Source organism: Rutidosis leptorrhynchoides, chromosome 1 (genome assembly GCF_046630445.1).
Source record: "Rutidosis leptorrhynchoides isolate AG116_Rl617_1_P2 chromosome 1, CSIRO_AGI_Rlap_v1, whole genome shotgun sequence".
Lineage (NCBI taxonomy): Eukaryota > Viridiplantae > Streptophyta > Magnoliopsida > Asterales > Asteraceae > Rutidosis > Rutidosis leptorrhynchoides.
In genome coordinates, this window is record NC_092333.1 from 92,393,048 (window position 1) to 92,415,834 (window position 22,787).

Genomic DNA, 22,787 nt, shown 5'->3' on the forward strand with positions numbered 1-22,787 from the left:
ACGAATTTTAATAAAATACTATTAAAAATCTTTTTTTTTTTATATTAGCGTTGCGCTTCCGGCGTTTAAGAGTGTCCCCGGCAGCGGCGCCAAAAATACTTGATGTTATGCGAGGTGTATATAAAATAGTTTATATTTTACTAGGAAAAACTATTAAATACGATACAATTTTACACAAGATATTTATTTATTTATAGAATGGATATACTTAAACCTTGCTACAACACTTATAGGCAGTGTACCTAATCGTACAGTAGTGTAGTTTTTAGTAAGTCCGGTTCGTTCCACAGGGAAATCTTTAAACAAAGCTCAACGCTATATTAGTTTACTTTTATAAAAATACAAATATATATATAAGTAATATTATTATTATAAAGGGGGTTTTTACCGTTTAATGACCGGTTTGTCGATTTTAAGACTTTAGTCGCAGTTAAAACCTAATGTAAAATATAAAATAAATACAAGACTTAAATTAAAGCGTAAAGTAAATAACGATAATGAAATTGCGAATAATGAAAGTGCGATAAAATAAAATTGCGATAATTAAAAGTGCAATTAAATATATAGTAAAGGAAATTAAATATGAAATAAAAGAATTATGCTTATTTAAACTTCCGTAATCATGATGTTTGACGTGTTGATTTTAGTTTTATGCCCATGGGTTAATTGTCCTTTGTCCTGGATTATTTAATATGTCCGTCTGGTTTTTGTCCATAACAGTCCATCAGTCATAAATATAAAGTGCGAGTGTCCTCGTCAAATTATTATTATACCCGAAGTTAAATATTCCAACTAATTGGGGATTCGAATTGTAACAAGGTTTTAATACTTTGTTTAATGAATACACCAGGTTATCGACTGCGTGTAAACCAAGGTTTTACTACTTTGTTAACAATTACACCAATTACCCTTGAATGTAATTTCACCCCTGTTTTAATTATTCTAGTGGCTATTAATCCATTCCCGTGTCCGGTTAAATGAACGATTATTCGTACATATAAATACCCCGCCCATCGTGTCCGATCGAGTGTATATGGTAATTTATAGGGACGCCCAATTGTAAATCTTTATATTAACATTAACAAACTTTCATTTAGTTAAAGAAATATAAAGCCCATTAATAGCCCATAGTCTAATTTCCACAAGTGTCGTTCTTTTGTCCAAACCCCAATTATGGTACAAAGCCCAATTACCCAATTTTAGTAATTAGCCCAACATCATGATTACTTCATTTTAAATAAGCATAATAATAACTTAGCTACGAGACATTAATATAAAAAGGTTGAACATAACTTACAATGATTAAAAATAGCGTAGCGTTACACGGACAGAATTTCGACTTACACCCTTACAATATTCGCTAACATACCCTTATTATTAGAATTAAAATTAAAATTAAAATATAAATTATATATATATATAAAAATTTTACGTATGATAAGAGAAGAAAAAGATTATATTTTTTTGATCAGAATTCGGTTGGCTTTATAGGCAGTTTTCAAATTTAGGGCTCCGCGACTCGCGGCCCTTTTGGCCTTCACACTCCGCGAGTCGCGGAGATAGAAATTACAGCTCACATCCTTTGGAGTCTTTCTTGCCGACGGATTTTATATATAAATATAAAATATAAATAATTAATATAATTATTTATATATTATATTATATTCTTGTGCATAGTAGACTTGTAATTTTTAGTCCGTTGCGTCGAGCGTTGAGAGTTGACTCTGGTCCCGGTTCCGGATTTTCGAACGTCCTTGCGTACAATTTTATATTTTGTATTTTGCGTTTTGAATCTTGTACTCTTGTAATTTCGAGACGTTTCTTATCAATAATTGGAACCTCTTTGATTGTCTTTTGTACTTTTGAGCTTTTTGGTCGTTTGCGTCTTCAATTCTTCGAATCTGTCTTTTGTCTTCACCTTTTATTATTTAAACGAATATTACTTGTAAATAGAACAATTGCAACTAAAAGCTTGTCTTTCTTGAGGAATAATGCTATGAAATATATGTTCGTTTTTAGCATTATCAAATATTCCCACACTTGAGCGTTGCTTGTCCTCAAGCAATATTGTCTTGAAATACTAGAATCACTTCTTTATTTTTCACACTTTGTACATCAGTGATTTCTATACGGCGGTATAAACAATGGTAGTAACGATATGGTTTACAGTCCCACATGACTATAAAAATTTAGATCCATTAAGGAAATTGGATCTTTATGAAAACATTTGATCTTTTGAAAATTAAATCTAGTTTTTACCCTAGATAAGTTTTCCGGAATAACCCTTTACCGGTGTTTGCAAAATATTTTTTGGGTTTGGTGGGTTTCAGATTTGAAAATTTTAGCTCAAAACTTGCGGTTTTGTGTCACCCACTTGCTAACCTTGTATTTTGGAAAGCAACACGTCCAGTTTACTTGTTCCGTATATTACCTTTCGGCAAACTACCGTCCGGTTGTAAAGGAAAGCGTTGAACAAGCAACTGTTAAGGCAATGTCCCGTGACATGCTTTTGATTATGGTCTATAACGTGTCGGACGCAATTACTATCCTTGGTAGGAGCAATAGTAAAGCTCACCCTTATAATTTTTCGGTCTGGCACAAGGTCCTGTCTTTGACCACTATGCAACCACCGTTCTTACGGTTGACACCCGATTTAGTTCAGGTGACCTAATGAATTCCAGGTGAATTCCTAGGATTTTACGTTCAATGGTAATGAACGCATTGAAAATAGGGTTTTCAGAAAACAAATCGGTTTGTAATTTTGATCAAAATATTTTCTCGTTCAAGCTCGAGTTTAGATATCATTGAATTCCATGAGTTTGTAATTCTCAATCTTTAAGGTCAATCTCTAGGATTGAGTAATATCAGTCTTAAAAGCTGATTTTTAATCTTTAAGGAGATTATCTTTTCTGGGGATCTGATTCATTAGTCTTATCCAGCTAATTTGCATGATGCCCCCCCCATTGTACGAGATAAATCCTTCTCATGGTTAGGATAAATCTGACCACATGGCGACCCTGTTTAATGCTGAGGTCTGTGGATTTCCTGCTGATTTTAGTGATGACTTTTCTAGATTTTTCGTCAACCTACAGCTGGTCTGGACGACAACTTCATGACCTAAATCAAGAAGCGCGTGTCTTTTTCGGAAGACTTTACTTCCTTTTAATGATGGAATTGATTCATCGTGTAGATCCATCTCTTCTTTTCTTTCATTGGGTAAAACAGTTTAGTTTAGTCCAAAGCAAAAGTATTTTCAGTTATTTGTTACAGATATATGTGACATATGTTAAGATAACTTGGTAAATTTTCCCACACTTGGCTTTTATTTTCCTTTTTATCGTCCTCTATTCCATTTTAAATGAATTTTAACATTTTAGTTTGTTTCTCAATTTATGTCCTTTCCGAGGTAACAATAATTTCGGTGTTAAAACCTAGTTTTATCGTTCATAAATATGTATAAACATGATTTTTAGTTCATTTAATTGAAAATTTTGAAAAATTTTACTAGAATTGGGTAGTCAGTATATAAGACTAGGGCTGTTCTTTTTTATCAGAGAGCACTAGATTCTAATACAACTACTGCTTAACTAGTATTTTTAATGGTAACCAAGTGTTTAAGATAAAAATTTTAAAATCCGAAAGAATTTAACCCCTTCCCACACTTAAGATCTTGCAATGCCCTCATTTGCAAGAAATCAGTAACAATTTAAATTATTGAGGGTGATTTGTGTGAAAATGATTAAATTTTACCAAAGTTTCCAAATATATTGACGTTTGTTTGCTGAATGATAAATGGTGCACATCATTTGTTCATTCCGTCTTGTTGTTATTTCACATATATTTTGCATCTTGTCGTCAAAATTAGTTGCTTTTGCTGAACTTAATGCCAGTCTTTGAAAATGCGTTGTTTTACCCTGTTGTGTACATAAGATAAACTGCAAACATATATACATATTTTTTGAAGTTTGGTATATTACCCCACATTCAAAAAATTATTAAAATCTAAGAATAAAAGTTAGATAATTATAAAAATGATTACAATATTAACAAAAGTATTAAACGTATCAATAATTACAAATTACAAAATAAAAAAAAATAATAAGTAAACTAAGGATGATATTGGTACCAATAGGGGTTCCAGGCATAACCATAAGTGCTATAGAATGCTTCGGCAGGGTCATACGTAGGATATGGTGGCTGCATCTCTATAGACCAAGGAGGGAAGATGGGTTTCGGTGTAGGAATATAGTTTCTACCTATATGTTGGCAATGAGCTATGATCTGGTTCTGATGAACTTGCCAATCTTCAAATGCTCTCTGTCTAGCATTTTCGTATTCCTGAGAAGCTATAAACCTATGCATTTCTTGCATCTCATTCCCCCCTCCTACATTACCTTGTTGCTGGTTTCTCTCCACCTGTGGATGTCTACCATGGTATCGTACTGCGGCGTTATTTCGCCTCTTCAAAACTTTCGCACCATGGTATACATTTAAACCTATAGTATCGCGGGGTTCCGGCTCTTCTAGTAATAATCTCCCCCGACTTATATCCACACCGAGATATTCACCAATCAAAGTAATAAAAATACCACCTCCTATTATGCTATGTGGTCGCATCCCCCGAACCATAGCTGATAAATAATAACCCACAGAATATGGTATACTTACAGCGCTTTGTGGGTCTCGAATACACATATGGTAAAACAAATCCTGTTCATTTACTTTTTCTTTGTTCTTACCCCTTTGTGTAATCGAATTAGCTAAAAACCTATGTATCACTCTTAATTCGGCTCTATCTATATCCAAATAAGAGTAATTTCCCCCTTTGAAACAGTGATGGCTTGTCATTTGACTCCACACACCGTGTGTATCAAAATTTTCATCTATCTTTCTACCGTTTAGTATCAATCCTCTACAATCGGCAGACGCTAACTCCTCAGGCGTATATATACGTAAAGCCTGAGCCATGTCCAGTAAAGACATGTGGCACATCGAACCGCCTAACAAAAATCTAATAAAAGAACGATCGGTTAAACTAGCTACCCGATCATTCAACTCTATACTACATAACAATTCTTCACACCATACTTTATATACAGGTCTACGTATGGTGAATAAACATATCCAGTCATTAAAAGAAGAATTACCATACCTCTGTACAAGTAATTCCCTAATTGGCCCGGCCAATTCTACAGCTTCTAAGGGTCCCCATTCTATGACCCTCGGTACCTCAACAACCTTAGAATGAAGAGTATGCAAACCCCTTTGATATTTTGGATAATCTATCCAAAGTCTGTCAAATCTCAGGTTCGGGTGCAACTCTTCCAAGTGCATATCGGAAAAGGTCATGACTGGATGAGGTACATCCTGCTTGTAGTAGTTATCCACCTCCTGTTGTTCCAAATTCTCAGCAGGAGCATTGCGGGCTTGGGATGAAGATTCACCCCTTTCATTCTGCAAAACACATCAAACACAATTTTTGTGCATCCAAATATGCATTAGTGTCAGCAAAATCATTAATCAAAATAATTACAATGACATTATCAATTTATATCAAACTTAAGCTCATTTTCACATTTTTATCAAATCTACACTTTTTCAAATAAGCATATACGAAAATGTTCGCCAAGTTCATAAACATTCAACTCAAATAACATGTCAAAATAATCATTACTAGCAATTAAACAAGTCTCAAATGGCATTATCTTTCAAAAATCAAGTTCATGAATTTTAGACTTGAAAAAGTCCACTTTAATTCTCAAAATCATGTTTAGGCTCAAAGTTTGGATCATTTAACTACCTAGACATGTTACACTACTTATTTTAGCAACAATTCATGACAAAAATCGGCCATAACCTGTTTATATCAAAAAGCCCCAAATTTGCTCAAGAACACAAACCCTAGATTATTCAAAATTTGAAGTTTAAGGCTTCTAATCATGTTAAACAGCATCAATCTAGGTTATACAAGCATAATACATAAACAATTTAAGTCTAATTACACTAAAAAGCATCAAAATCAATTTGGGGAAAAAATAGCTCAAGAACACCAAATTTCGAATTAAATGGTGTTTAGGTGTAGAAATTTACCGTTTTTCTTGAGTAATTCTTAGATAGCATCCTTCTTAACATGATTTTAGCAAAAGATTTGATGATTAACGGTTAAAAATCGTGATTTTTGGGGTGTTTTTGGGTGGTTTTTCGGGGTTTTTTCGCTGTGAAATTCGCTGTGTTTTTGAGTTGTGGAGTGTACTGATCGTTCAGCTCTTTTTATTTTTTTTTGATTTTCGGTACCTCCGCGAGTCGCGGGGATTTACCCTCCAAACTCCGCGACTCGCGGAGTTGTTTTTTTTTTTTTTTTTTTTTTTTTTAATCATTAACTTTTGAAACAATTAAGTACTTAATTTTAAAATTTTGTTTCCCTTGTTATTTAGGACGAGGTCGTTTCGGATCGATGTCCTAGTCTGTCCTTCGACAAAATTTTAAAATTTGTCTTTTTGTAGCGATTGTTTTTAAAGCTAAGATTTTTGGGTTTTTTAATGTTTTTGGCATACTTTAATTCAATAAGATTAAAAATAATGATAATAAAAGTTCTCGTCCCTCCCTCGGGTAAAGCAATTTCGGTTCAAAGACCTAGTCTTCAACTTACGACGAATTTTAAAAATCATATTCTTAACTTAATGAGATAAAGTAAATTTTTGTTTTTAAATTCACACAACTTAAATATAAAATTCAAAATTATTATTAAAAATTCACACCAAACTTAAAATTTGAAATGCATAAAATTAAAAATTAATATTTTAAAAATTAAAAATTCACACCAAATTTAATTTAAAAATTTATAAATTCATATCAAACTTATATTAATTTTTCAAATATTTACAATTTTAAATATATTGTTTTTATAAAGTTTACAATATTAATTTAAGATTTATATTAATTTTAAAAACATGGTAAAAATAAATTTAAAAATCTTTTTGTATTTTTATCCCACTTTAATCAATCAAATATTATCAAAAATATGCGCCCCTCTTTTCGGTAAAGTAATTTCGGTTCCAAGACCTAATTTAACTCATGACGAATTTTTGAAATATTTTGGTTTGATTGATTAAAGATATTTATACCTTAAGAATAAACGTTAAATTTCGCAGTGATGTAATAAATTTTTGAATGATATCAATAATTTCGGTCGCCAAACCTAATTTTATTCAATACCAATTTAATACTTTTTAGCGAACAAATTAGCGTTTATTATCAAAAGGTTAAAAATAAAAATAAAAACTGTACAGACATACCTGTGAAATAGATTTCTTAGTTATATGATCTATCCCATTCATAAGATAGTCGGTTTAATTGGTTTTCCATGGCTACATAGGCGTAACCTCGAGCATTCAGTGTCTTTTCTTCTAAACATATGAACGGTCCGTCTCTGCATAAAGTAACAAATTCGGTATTTGAATAGGTTTGATTATTTGAACATTTACCTCCATGTGACCATTTTCCGCATTTGTGACATCTTTCTAGGTGTCGTGCTCTTCTTTTCGATGCGGATTTTGATTTTCCTTTACCAAATTGTAACTTATTATCTTCGCATCTAGATTCTTTTCTAACTCCGTCCATTCTTTCTCTGATTACTGATACTATTTCACTCGGTAGTATGTCATTATTACGTTTAGTGATCAAAGCGTGTAGCATTAGACCATGGTTTAGTTCACAGGCAGTCTTCATTTCGTAAAAACCTAAAAAAAAATAAAAATTCAGAATGGGGGGAGAAGACTAGTTCTTTAGGGTCTGCTAGGGAAAGACCATTCGGGTTCTATTTTCGAGAACTACACGAAAACAGACAATCTAACTCTAACAGAAATACATATTATCCTTTAAAGACTTGATTCTCCCCACACTTAGTTAGCTGTGGTGTCGAAATTGTGATTAACTTCGTTGTCGGCTTCCATCGGACCATGTATGTAATGTTTAACTCTGTGACCATTAACTTTAAATTCAATCCCATTTGAATTTATCAATTCTATCGTTCCGTATGGGAAAACTCTTTTGACTATGAATGGTCCAGACCATCTTGATTTCAATTTTCCAGGAAATAGCTTGAATCGTGAATTGAAAAGAAGAACTCTGTATCCTTCTTTAAATTCTTTTGAACTTCTGATTCTTTTATCATGCCATTTCTTCGTTCTTTCTTTATAGATTAACGAATTTTCGTATGCTTCATGTCTTAATTCTTCTAATTCATTTAGTTGACTTAATCGTAGACATCCGGCTTCATGTAAATCAAGATTACATGTCTTCAAAGCCCAAAATGCTTTGTGTTCAATTTCTACTGGAAGATGACATGCTTTTCCATAAACAAGTCTAAAAGGTGTGGTTCCAATTGGAGTTTTGTAGGCTGTTCTAAAAGCCCAGAGTGCATCCTCCAATTTAATGGACCATTCCTTCGGATTTGATCCTACGGTTTTCTCTAGAATACGTTTTAAAGCTCGGTTGGTATTTTCAACTTGTCCACTTGTTTGTGGATGATATGCGGTGGAGATTTTATGAGTTACTCCATATCTTTTAAGAACTTTCTCAAGTTGATTATTACAGAAATGAGTACCCCGATCACTTATTAAAGCTTTCGGTGTTCCAAACCTTGCAAAAAGACATTTTAAAAAGTTGACTACAACTCGTGCATCGTTAGTTGGGAGAGCTTGTGCTTCCGCCCATTTAGATACATAATCAATGGCTACGAGTATATATAGATTATTATGAGATTTTGGAAATGGACCCATAAAGTCAATACCCCAAATGTCAAATACTTCACATACTTGGATGACATTTTGTGGCATTTCATCACGTTGACTTATTTTTCCAGCCCTTTGACATGCATCACAGGATTTGCAAAGAAGGTGTGCGTCTTTGTAAATTGTAGGCCAATAGAATCCAGCTTCATAAACTTTTCTTGCTGTTAGTTGAGGCCCATAATGCCCTCCTGTTGGTCCTGTGTGACAATGGTTTAAAATTTTACTAGCTTCATCTCCAAATACACATCGGCGTATTATTCCATCGGGACAACTTTTAAACAGATGTGGATCTTCCCAGAAATAGTGTTTTATATCACTGAAGAATTTCTTTCGTCTTTGGTACGATAATCCTTTTTCAAGGAATCCACAAACTAAGTAGTTTGCATAGTCTGCAAACCATGGGATTTCTTTATAATCTATCTTCAATAGATATTCATCAGGAAAGTTGTCTTGTATGGCCGATTCATTTAGAACTTCTAATTCGGGATTTTCAAGACGAGAAAGATGATCAGCGGCGAGATTTTCTGCTCCTCTTTTATCTCGGATTTCAATATCAAACTCTTGTAAGAGTAAGATCCAACGGATTAATCTTGGTTTAGCATCTTGGTTTGAAAATAGGTATCTAAGAGCAGAATGGTCGGTATAGACCATCGTTTTTGCTAGAACGAGATATGATCGAAATTTGTCAAAAGCAAAGACAATAGCAAGGAGTTCTTTTTCAGTAGTTGTATAGTTTGTTTGTGCTCCTTGTAACGTCTTACTAGCATAATATATAGGTTGAAATCGTTTTTCAATCCTTTGTCCTAAAACGGCTCCCATTGCAAAATCACTTGCATCGCACATTAGTTCAAATGGTAGATTCCAATTTGGTGTTATCATGATCGGTGCATTAGTGAGTTTCTCTTTAAGAATATTAAAAGATTTGATACACTCATCTGAAAAGATGAATGGCGCATCCTTTTCTAGGAGTTTATTCATAGGAGTGGCAATTTTAGAAAAATCTTTTATGAAACGTCGGTAAAAACCGGCATGCCCTAGAAAACTCCTAACTCCTCTAACATTGGTGGGATGTGGAAGTTTAGCAATTACATCTACTTTAGCTCTATCCACTTCAATTCCTTCTTTTGAAATTTTATGTCCAAGAACGATGCCTTCTTTAACCATGAAATGGCATTTCTCCCAATTAAGTACTAGATTTGATTTTTCGCATCTAATTAGCATTCGTTCCAGATTAACTAGACATGATTTAAATGTATCACCGAAGACTGAAAAGTCATCCATGAATACTTCCATGCATTCTTCTATCATGTCATGAAAAATCGCCATCATACACCTTTGAAAGGTTGCAGGGGCGTTGCAAAGTCCAAATGGCATTCTTTTGTAAGCAAAAGTACCATAAGGGCACGTGAATGTGGTTTTCTCTTGGTCCTCGGGTGCTATTGGAATTTGAAAATATCCGGAAAATCCATCTAGAAAACAATAGTAACTATTTCCGGCTAATCTTTCCAACATTTGATCTATGAAAGGTAAGGGAAAGTGATCTTTTCTGGTGGCATCATTTAATTTTCTATAATCAATACATACACGCCATCCTGTTACAGTCCTAGTAGGAATAAGCTCATTTTTCTCATTTGTGATGACAGTCATGCCACCCTTCTTAGGTACGCATTGAACTGGGCTTACCCATGGACTATCAGAGATTGGATATATCAAACCTGCATCTAGCAGTTTAATAATCTCTTTCTTAACTACATCTTGCATATTAGGATTTAGTCTTCGTTGGCGTTGCACATACGTTTTATGACCCTCTTCCATAAGGATTTTATGTGTGCAATACGAAGGACTTATTCCTTTAATATCATGAATCTTCCATGCAATGGCTGGTTTATGAGCTTTCAACACAGAAATGAGTTGTGATTTCTCATTTTCAGTAAGAGAAGACGATATTATTACAGGTAATTCAGATTCACCATGTAAATAAGCGTATTCCAAATGGTTTGGAAGTGGCTTTAACTCTAATTTCGGAGGTTCTTCTATTGATGATTTATATCGATATCTGTCTTCTTCTTTTAGCATTTGAATTTCTTCTGTTGTTGGTTCATATCCATTAGCTATAAGTGTAGCTAACATTTCAGCTTCATCAATTGGTTCATTACCTTCTCCTAAAGAACATTCTCCTGTTCCTTGTAATTCTGGAAAATTCTTCTAATAATTCTGCATGTGCATCTATAGTTTGAATATAATAACATGTATCATCTGCAGATTGTGGTTGTTGCATTGCTCTATCAACTGAAAAGGTAACACTCTCATCCTCTATACTTAGGGTCAGTTTCTTACCGAACACGTCTATCATTGCTTTAGCCGTGTTTAAGAATGGTCTTCCTAATATGAGAGGAACTTGAGAATCTTCTTCCATGTCCAAAACAACAAAATCTACTGGAAATACTAAAGTACCAACTTTAACTAGCATGTTCTCCATTATCCCTCTAGGATATTTTATTGATCTATCGGCTAGTTGTATGCTTATTCTGGTTGGTTTCAATTCTCCAAGGTCTAGTTTAGCGTATAGTGAATACGGCATTAGATTTATACTAGCACCTAAGTCTGCCAATGCTTCTATTGAACTAAGACTACCCAGAAAACATGGAATTGTGAAACTTCCTGGATCAGATAATTTTTCTGGTATCTTATTCAACAGCACTGCTGAACAATTAGCATTCATAGTAACAGCCGAGAGTTCTTCCATTTTCTTTCTATTTGAGATTAGATCTTTCAAGAATTTAGCATATCTAGGCATTCCTGAAATCACATCAATGAAAGGAAGATTTACATTTATCTGTTTAAACATATCCAAGAATTTGGATTGCTCGGCTTCAAGTTTCTCTTTCTTCATTTTACTCGGGTAAGGAAGTGGTGGTTGATATGGTTTAACATAAGGTTTATCCTTAACTGTGTTATCTTCATTAACCTTTTCAACTACCGGTTCTTTTTCCTTATCTTGGTCAGGTTGTGGTTCTTGTGGAGTAGGAATAGTTTCATCAGAAGTTACAGGTATTTCAGGTGGTTTAAGTGTTGTACCACTTCTTGTGGTAATGGCTTTAGCTGTTTCATTCCGGGGGTTAGCATTTGTATCACTAGGTAGACTTCCCGGTTTTCTTTCACCTATTAACCTTGCTAGGTTACTTACTTCTTGTTCCAGATTTTGAATAGAAGCTTGTTGATTTCTAAATGCTTGAGCATTTTGTTCATTGGTTTGTTTCTGAGATGTGAAAAACTGTGTTTGAGTTTCAACTAGCTTCGTCATCATATCTTCTAAATTTGGCTTTTTATCATCGGTTTGTTGTGGTGGTTTGTTTTGAAAATTAGGTCTTTGCTGATTATAATTATTATTGGATACTTGTTGATTGCTAGGACCTTGTTGGTTGTTGTATGGAATATTTCGGTTATAATTCTGGTTTTGATTGTAAATCGGTCTTGGCGGTTGATAATTATTCTGATAATTATTTCCAGGCCTTTGGTTTATGTATGAAATATTCTCTCTTTGTTCCATTGTTAATTCAATACTGAGACAATCTTTTGTCAAATGTGGTCCTCCACACTGCTCACAACTAATTCGTATTGAGTGAATATCCTTAGTCATCTTTTCCATTCGTCTCTCCACAGCATCTATCTTTGCGGAAATGGAATCTAAGTCATGGCTAGAATCGGCTCTAGCTACTTTAGATGATCTAACGATATCTTTTTCTTGGTGCCACTCATGCGAGTGGGAAGCAGTGTTATCAATAATTTTGTAAGCATCAGTTTCGGTTTTCTTCATAATAGAACCACCAGCTGCTATATCTATGTCTTTCCTTGTAGTGATGTCGCATCCTTGGTAGAATATTTGTACTATTTGATAGGTGTCTAAACCATGTTGCGGACATCCTCTTAATAACTTTCCATATCTTGTCCACGCCTCATATAGAGTTTCATTTGGTTTATGTGTGAACGTAACAATTTCTGCTTGAAGTCTTACGGCTTTAGATGCAGGAAAGAATTGTTTAAGAAATTTGTCAACTAAAATGTCCCATGTATCGATCGCCCCTTCAGGTAACGATTCCAACCAATCTTTGGCTTCTCCCTTTAAAGTCCAGGGAAATAACATGAGATATATCTGTTCATCCTCCACTTCTCGTATTTTAAATAGTGTGCAGATCCTATTAAAGGTACGTAGATGTTCATTTGGATCTTCCTTCGGCGCACCACTAAATTGGCATTGATTAGTCACCATGTGTAGAATTTGTCCTTTGATTTCATAATCTGGCGCATTAATGTCTGGATGAGTAATTGCGTGACCTTGGCCAGTGCGTTTAGCTCTCATTCGGTCTTCCATACTTAAAGGTTCCAGATTCTCCATAATTGAATTTGTTGAATCGGTATCACTAGATGATTCTGATTTAATGGTTCGTTCCTCAACAATCTCTGTTTGAATGATTGGTGGTTCCGGAGGAAAGTTTAATGATTCAGGATCTACGAACCGTTCCTGAATATTCTCTGGATTCTCAATTGTGAGGTTGGGTTCAAAAAATGGATTATCGGAAATTTGAACTGAAGTACTTGGTTGACTGGATGACGATTCTAAAGAAAAATCAACGGCGGTTATATTTGCTAAATGTCTTGATCTAGTTACAGGTGGTGAACGTATAAAAGGTGATGAACGTCTTGCTCGGTGCATTCACTGAATATCCTATTAGTTTTTAAAAGGAAAGAAAAATTATAATAAGTTATCCAATTAATAGACTTTTCTGATTTTGCCCACGTTTTGAATAGCCAAAAGATGCAGCAGAGGGGCAGGATTCGTTTGGTCTCAATATAATTGAGGACTGTTTGGCTCCAATAACCCGGTCCACGTACAAATCCAACTATTACTACGAACCAGAAAATTTTGATGTCTATCAATTTAACCACTTAAAATAAATTTTCGTAATTTTAAGAAATTTAGATAAGAAGTAGAAAAAATTCTAAGTCCTAAAAACTAGAATGGCGAGAAATAAGAGAGAAAAAGAGTTCGTCGCAAAAGGTCGAAAAAGAAAAAAAAATGGTTGAAAAATAATAGGTGACGGAAAAATAAAAGAAACTTATAACAACTTAAAAATACTTAACTAACCTAATCTTATTACTACAACTAACTTAAAATTATAATCGCAAATTGAAATTACTAATTGGAATGATAATTGATACATAGTAAAAGGTGTCTAAAAATATTAAAGCTTACAGGAAAAACTAAATCCCAAATGGAAATAACTTAAAAAGAAACTAAAACTTAAAAAGGCGTCGCAAAATTCTAAAGTACCTAAATCTTAGTCTAAAGAAAAAGCACTTAAGGAATTCTACGGCAAAGCCTAAAAATCTAGGAGTAAAAATAACTATAGCAAAAACTAAGTTTAAAATTAAATATGAGCTAAAAATACAAATATTACGCTACAATGATTAAAAAGGGACAAAATATAAAAATATACAAAAAGTTGTAAAAAGTACAATTTTTATAAAAATATTATTTTTTATATTATTTATTTAATAAAACTACTAATTTTACAATTTAATAAAACTAATTAATACTAAATACATAAATTAAATAAAAAGTAAAAGTAAAAATAAAACTAATAATAATAATAATAATAATTAGGGTTAAATAATAATAATAATTAATTAATAAACCGTAATTAATACTGGTTTAGGGTTTTTTGTCGCCTGTCAGAGAAGCTCCGCGAGTTGCGGTATTTAAAACATCAAACCCCGCGAGTCGCGGGGTTTCAAATTTCAGATCTGGAGCAGTTTGAAATTTTTACGCGTTTTTTTTTTATTTTCTGTTTTCTGTTTTTTTTCTATAAATAAAAGATATTTAATAAAATTTATATTATTATAAACTAAAATAAAGATAAAGAAACTTATAAAACTTAAATATTAAAAAAAAATACTAAAAAAATACATATATTTTTGTTTTTCTTTTTATATTTTTGAATAATTAAAACGTATTTTTACAAAAACGAATTTTAATAAAATACTATTAAAAATCTTCTTTTTTTTTTTATATTAGCGTTGCGCTTCCGGCGTTTAAGAGTGTCCCCGGCAGCGGCGCCAAAAATACTTGATGTTATGCGAGGTGTATATAAAATAGTTTATATTTTACTAGGAAAAACTATTAAATACGATACAATTTTACACAAGATATTTATTTATTTATAGAATGGATATACTTAAACCTTGCTACAACACTTATAGGCAGTGTACCTAATCGTACAGTAGTGTAGTTTTTAGTAAGTCCGGTTCGTTCCACAGGGAAATCTTTAAACAAAGCTCAACGCTATATTAGTTTACTTTTATAAAAATACAAATATATATATAAGTAATATTATTATTATAAAGGGGGTTTTTACCGTTTAATGACCGGTTTGTCGATTTTAAGACTTTAGTCGCAGTTAAAACCTAATGTAAAATATAAAATAAATACAAGACTTAAATTAAAGCGTAAAGTAAATAACGATAATGAAATTGCGAATAATAAAAGTGCGATAAAATAAAATTGCGATAATTAAAAGTGCAATTAAATATATAGTAAAGGAAATTAAATATGAAATAAAAGAATTATGCTTATTTAAACTTCCGTAATCATGATGTTTGACGTGTTGATTTTAGTTTTATGCCCATGGGTTAATTGTCCTTTGTCCTGGATTATTTAATATGTCCGTCTGGTTTTTGTCCATAACAGTCCATCAGTCATAAATATAAAGTGCGAGTGTCCTCGTCAAATTATTATTATACCCGAAGTTAAATATTCCAACTAATTGGGGATTCGAATTGTAACAAGGTTTTAATACTTTGTTTAATGAATACACCAGGTTATCGACTGCGTGTAAACCAAGGTTTTACTACTTTGTTAACAATTACACCAATTACCCTTGAATGTAATTTCACCCCTGTTTTAATTATTCTAGTGGCTATTAATCCATTCCCATGTCCGATTAAATGAACGATTATTCGTACATATAAATACCCCGCCCATCGTGTCCGATCGAGTGTATATGGTAATTTATAGGGACGCCCAATTGTAAATCTTTATATTAACATTAACAAACTTTCATTTAGTTAAACAAATATAAAGCCCATTAATAGCCCATAGTCTAATTTCCACAAGTGTCGTTCTTTTGTCCAAACCCCAATTATGGTACAAAGCCCAATTACCCAATTTTAGTAATTAGCCCAACATCATGATTACTTCGTTTTAAATAAGCATAATAATAACTTAGCTACGAGACATTAATATAAAAAGGTTGAACATAACTTACAATGATTAAAAATAGCGTAGCGTTACACGGACAGAATTTCGACTTACACCCTTACAATATTCGCTAACATACCCTTATTATTAGAATTAAAATTAAAATTAAAATATAAATTATATATATATATATATAAATTTTACGTATGATAAGAGAAGAAAAAGATTATGGTTTTTGATCAGAATTCGGTTGGCTTTATAGGCAGTTTTCAAATTTAGGGCTCCGCGACTCGCGGCAAAAGCCTCTTCAAACTCCGCGAGACGCGGAGAATGAAATTACAGCTCAGTCCTTGGAGTCTTTCTCTGCCGACGGTTTTTTTATTTATAAATATAATATATATATAATTAATATAATTAATTATATATTATATTATATTTATATACATAGTTAACTTGTAATTTTTAGTCCGTTACGTCGAGCGTTAAGAGTTGACTCTGGTCCCGGTTCCGGATTTTCGAACGTCCTTGCGTACAATTTTATATTTTGTACTTTGCGTTTTGAATCTTGTACTCTTGTGATTTCGAGACGTTTCTTATCAATAATTGGAACCTCTTTGATTGTCTTTTGTACTTTTGAGCTTTCTGGTCGTTTGCGTCTTCAATTCGTCGAATCTGTCTTTTGTCTTCACCTTTTATTATTTAAACGTATATCACTTGTAAATAGAACAGTTGCAATTAAAAGCTTGTCTTTCTTGAGGAATAATGCTATGAAATATATGTTCGTTTTTAGCATTATCAAATATTCCCACACTTGAGCGTTGCTTGTCCTCAAGCAATATCGTTTTGAAATACTAGAATCACTTCTTTATTCTTCACACTTTGTACATCAGTGATTTCTATACGGCGGTATAAACAATGGTAGTAACGATATGGTTTACAGTCCCACATGACTATAAAAATTTAGATCCATTAAGGAAATTGGATCTTTATGAAAACATTTGATCTTTTGAAAATTAAATCTAGTTTTTACCCTAGATAAGTTTTCCGGAATAACCCTTTACCGGTGTTTGCAAAATATTTTTGTGGGTTTGGTGGGTTTCAGATTTGAAAATTTTAGCTCAAAACTTGCGGTTTTGTGTCACCCACTTGCTAACCTTGTATTTTGGAAAGCAACACGTCCAGTTTACTTGTTCCGTATATTACCTTTCGGCAAACTACCGTCCGGTTGTAAAGGAAAGCGTTGAACAAGCAACTGTTACGGCAATGTCCCGTGACATGCTTTTGATTATGGTCTATAACGTGTCGGACGCAATTACTATCCTTGGTAGGAGCAATAGTAAAGCTCACCCTTATAATTTTTCGGTCTGGCACAAGGTCCTGTCTTTGACCACTATGCAACCACCGTTCTTACGGTTGACACCCGATTTAGTTCAGGTGACCTAATGAATTCCAGGTGAATTCCTAGGATTTTACGTTCAATGGTAATGAACGCATTGAAAATAGGGTTTTCAGAAAACAAATCGGTTTGTAATTTTGATCAAAATATTTTTTCGTTCAAGCTCGAGTTTAGATATCATTGAATTCCATGAGTTTGTAATTCTCAATCTTTAAGGTCAATCTCTAGGATTGAGTAATATCAGTCTTAAAAGCTGATTTTTAATCTTTAAGGAGATTATATTTTCTGGGGATCTGATTCATTAGTCTTATCCAGCTAATTTGCATGATGCCCCCCCCATTGTACGAGATAAATCCTTCTCATGGTTAGGATAAATCTGACCACATGGCGACCCTGTTTAATGCTGAGGTCCGTGGATTTCCTGCTGATTTTAGTGATGACTTTTCTAGATTTTTCGTCAACCTACAGCTGGTCTGGACGACAACTTCATGACCTAAATCAAGAAGCGCGTGTCTTTTTCGGAAGACTTTACTTCCTTTTAATGATGGAATTGATTCATCGTGTAGATCCATCTCTTCTTTTCTTTCATTGGGTAAAACAGTTTAGTTTAGTCCAAAGCAAAAGTATTTTCAGTTATTTGTTACAGATATATGTGACATATGTTAAGATAACTTGGTAAATTTTCCCACACTTGGCTTTTATTTTCCTTTTTATCGTCCTCTATTCCATTTTAAATGAATTTTAACATTTTAGTTTGTTTCTCAATTTATGTCCTTTCCGAGGTAACAATAATTTCGGTGTTAAAACCTAGTTTTATCGTTCATAAATATGTATAAACATGATTTTTAGTTCATTTAATTGAAAATTTTGAAAAATTTTACTAGAATTGGGTAGTCAGTATATAAGACTAGGGCTGTTCTTTTTTATCAGAGAGCACTAGATTCTAATACAACTACTGCTTTACTAGTATTTTTAATGGTAACCAAGTGTTTAAGATAAAAATTTTAAAATCCGAAAGAATTTAACCCCTTCCCACACTTAAGATCTTGCAATGCCCTCATTTGCAAGAAATCAGTAACAATTTAAATTATTGAGGGTGATTTGTGTGAAAATGATTAAATTTTACCAAAGTTTCCAAATATATTGACGTTTGTTTGCTGAATGATAAATGGTGCACATCATTTGTTCATTCCGTCTTGTTGTTATTTCACATATATTTTGCATCTTGTCGTCAAAATTAGTTGCTTTTGCTGAACTTAATGCCAGTCTTTGAAAATGCATTGTTTTACCCTGTTGTGTACATAAAATAAACTGCAAACATATATACATATTTTTTGAAGTTTGGTATATTACCCCACATTCAAAAAATTATTAAAATCTAAGAATAAAAGTTAGATAATTATAAAAATGATTACAATATTAACAAAAGTATTAAACGTATCAATAATTACAAATTACAAAATAAAAAAAAATAATAAGTAAACTAAGGATGATATTGGTACCAATAGGGGTTCCAGGCATAACCATAAGTGCTATAGAATGCTTCGGCAGGGTCATACGTAGGATATGGTGGCTGCATCTCTATAGACCAAGGAGGGAAGATGGGTTTCGGTGTAGGAATATAGTTTCTACCTATATGTTGGCAATGAGCTATGATCTGGTTCTGATGAACTTGCCAATCTTCAAATGCTCTCTGTCTAGCATTTTCGTATTCCTGAGAAGCTATAAACCTATGCATTTCTTGCATCTCATTCCCCCCTCCTACATTACCTTGTTGCTGGTTTCTCTCCACCTGTGGATGTCTACCATGGTATCGTACTGCGGCGTTATTTCGCCTCTTCAAAACTTTCGCACCATGGTATACATTTAAACCTATAGTATCGCGGGGTTCCGGCTCTTCTAGTAATAATCTCCCCCGACTTAAAAGTTAAATGATCCAAACTTTGATCCTAAACATGATTTTGAGAATTAAAGTGGACTTTTTCAAGTCTAAAATTCATGAACTTGATTTTTGAAAGATAATGCCATTTGAGACTTGTTTAATTGCTAGTAATGATTATTTTGACATGTTATTTGAGTTGAATGTTTATGAACTTGGCGAACATTTTCGTATATGCTTATTTGAAAAAGTGTAGATTTGATAAAAATGTGAAAATGAGCTTAAGTTTGATATAAATTGATAATGTCATTGTAATTATTTTGATTGATGATTTTGCTGACACTAATGCATATTTGGATGCACAAAATTTGTGTTTGATGTGTTTTGCAGAATGAAAGGGGTGAATCTTCATCCCAAGCCCGCAATGCTCCTGCTGAGAATTTGGAACAACAGGAGGTGGATAACTACTACAAGCAGGATGTACCTCATCCAGTCATGACCTTTTCCGATATGCACTTGGAAGAGTTGCACCCGAACCTGAGATTTGACAGACTTTGGATAGATTATCCAAAATATCAAAGGGGTTTGCATACTCTTCATTCTAAGGTTGTTGAGGTACCGAGGGTCATAGAATGGGGACCCTTAGAAGCTGTAGAATTGGCCGGGCCAATTAGGGAATTACTTGTACAGAGGTATGGTAATTCTTCTTTTAATGACTGGATATGTTTATTCACCATACGTAGACCTGTATATAAAGTATGGTGTGAAGAATTGTTATGTAGTATAGAGTTGAATGATCGAGTAGCTAGTTTAACCGATCGTTCTTTTATTAGATTTTTGTTAGGCGGTTCGATACGCCACATGTCTTTACTGGACATGGCTCAGGCTTTACGTATATATACGCCTGAGGAGTTAGCGTCTGCCTATTGTAGAGGATTGATACTAAACGGTAGAAAGATAGATGAAAATTTTGATACACACGGTGTGTGGAGTCAAATGACAAGCCATCACCGTTTCAAAGGGGGAAATTACTCTTATTTGGATATAGATAGAGCCGAATTAAGAGTGATACATAGGTTTTTAGCTAATTCGATTACACAAAGGGGTAAGAACAAAGAAAAAGTAAATGAACAGGATTTGTTTTACCATATGTGTATTCGAGACCCACAAAGCGCTGTAAGTATACCATATTGTGTGGGTTATTATTTATCAGCTATGGTTCGGGGGATGCGACCACATAGCATAATAGGAGGTGGTATTTTTATTACTTTGATTGGTGAATATCTCGGTGTGGATATAAGTCGGGGGAGATTATTACTAGAAGAGCCGGAACCCCGCGATACTATAGGTTTAAATGTATACCATGGTGCGAAAGTTTTGAAGAGGCGAAATAACGCTGCAGTACGATACCATGGTAGACATCCACAGGTGGAGAGAAACTAGCAACAAGGTAATGTAGGAGGGGGGAATGAGATGCAAGAAATGCATAGGTTTATAGCTTCTCAGGAATACGAAAATGCTAGACAGAGAGCATTTGAAGATTGGCAAGTTCATCAGAACCAGATCATAGCTCATTGCCAACATATAGGTAGAAACTATATTCCTACACCGAAACCCATCTTCCCTCCTTGGTCTATAGAGATGCAGCCACCATATCCTACGTATGACCCTGCCGAAGCATTCTATAGCACTTATGGTTATGCCTGGAACCCCTATTGGTACCAATATCATCCTTAGTTTACTTATTATTTTTTTTTTATTTTGTAATTTGTAATTATTGATACGTTTAATACTTTTGTTAATATTGTAATCATTTTTATAATTATCTAACTTTTATTCTTAGATTTTAATAATTTTTTGAATGTGGGGTAATATACCAAACTTCAAAAAATATGTATATATGTTTGCAGTTTATCTTATGTACACAACAGGGTAAAACAACGCATTTTCAAAGACTGGCATTAAGTTCAGCAAAAGCAACTAATTTTGACGACAAGATGCAAAATATATGTGAAATAACAACAAGACGGAATGAACAAATGATGTGCACCATTTATCATTCAGCAAACAAACGTCAATATATTTGGAAACTTTGGTAAAATTTAATCATTTTCACACAAATCACCCTCAATAATTTAAATTGTTACTGATTTCTTGCAAATGAGGGCATTGCAAGATCTTAAGTGTGGGAAGGGGTTAAATTCTTTCGGATTTTAAAATTTTTATCTTAAACACTTGGTTACCATTAAAAATACTAGTAAAGCAGTAGTTGTATTAGAATCTAGTGCTCTCTGATAAAAAAGAACAGCCCTAGTCTTATATACTGACTACCCAATTCTAGTAAAAATTTTCAAAATTTTCAATTAAATGAACTAAAAATCATGTTTATACATATTTATGAACGATAAAACTAGGTTTTAACACCGAAATTATTGTTACCTCGGAAAGGACATAAATTGAGAAACAAACTAAAATGTTAAAATTCATTTAAAATGGAATAGAGGATGATAAAAAGGAAAATAAAAGCCAAGTGTGGGAAAATTTACCAAGTTATCTTAACATATGTCACATATATCCGTAACAAATAACTGAAAATACTTTTGCTTTGGACTAAACTAAACTGTTTTACCCAATGAAAGAAAAGAAGAGATGGATCTACACGATGAATCAATTCCATCATTAAAAGGAAGTAAAGTCTTCCGAAAAAGACACGCGCTTCTTGATTTAGGTCATGAAGTTGTCGTCCAGACCAGCTGTAGGTTGACGAAAAATCTAGAAAAGTCATCACTAAAATCAGCAGGAAATCCACGGACCTCAGCATTAAACAGGGTCGCCATGTGGTCAGATTTATCATAACCATGAGAAGGATTTATCTCGTACAATGGGGGGGGCATCATGCAAATTAACTGGATAAGACTAATGAATCAGATCCCCAGAAAAGATAATCTCCTTAAAGATTAAAAATCAGCTTTTAAGACTGATATTACTCAATCCTAGAGATTGACCTTAAAGATTGAGAATTACAAACTCATGGAATTCAATGATATCTAAACTCGAGCTTGAACGAGAAAATATTTTGATCAAAATTACAAACCGATTTGTTTTCTGAAAACCCTATTTTCAATGCGTTCATTACCATTGAACGTAAAATCCTAGGAATTCACCTGGAATTCATTAGGTCACCTGAACTAAATCGGGTGTCAACCGTAAGAACGGTGGTTGCATAGTGGTCAAAGACAGGACCTTGTGCCAGACCGAAAAATTATAAGGGTGAGCTTTACTATTGCTCCTACCAAGGATAGTAATTGCGTCCGACACGTTATAGACCATAATCAAAAGCATGTCACGGGACATTGCCGTAACAGTTGCTTGTTCAACGCTTTCCTTTACAACCGGACGGTAGTTTGCCGAAAGGTAATATACGGAACAAGTAAACTGGACGTGTTGCTTTCCAAAATACAA

The 22,787-nt window shown here is 33.4% G+C and overlaps 1 pseudogene; it reads right to left on the bottom strand.

Annotated features, from left to right (window-relative positions):
- Positions 1-22,787, bottom strand: part of LOC139886928 (uncharacterized) — a 223,380-nt pseudogene that overhangs the window by 149,779 nt on the left and 50,814 nt on the right.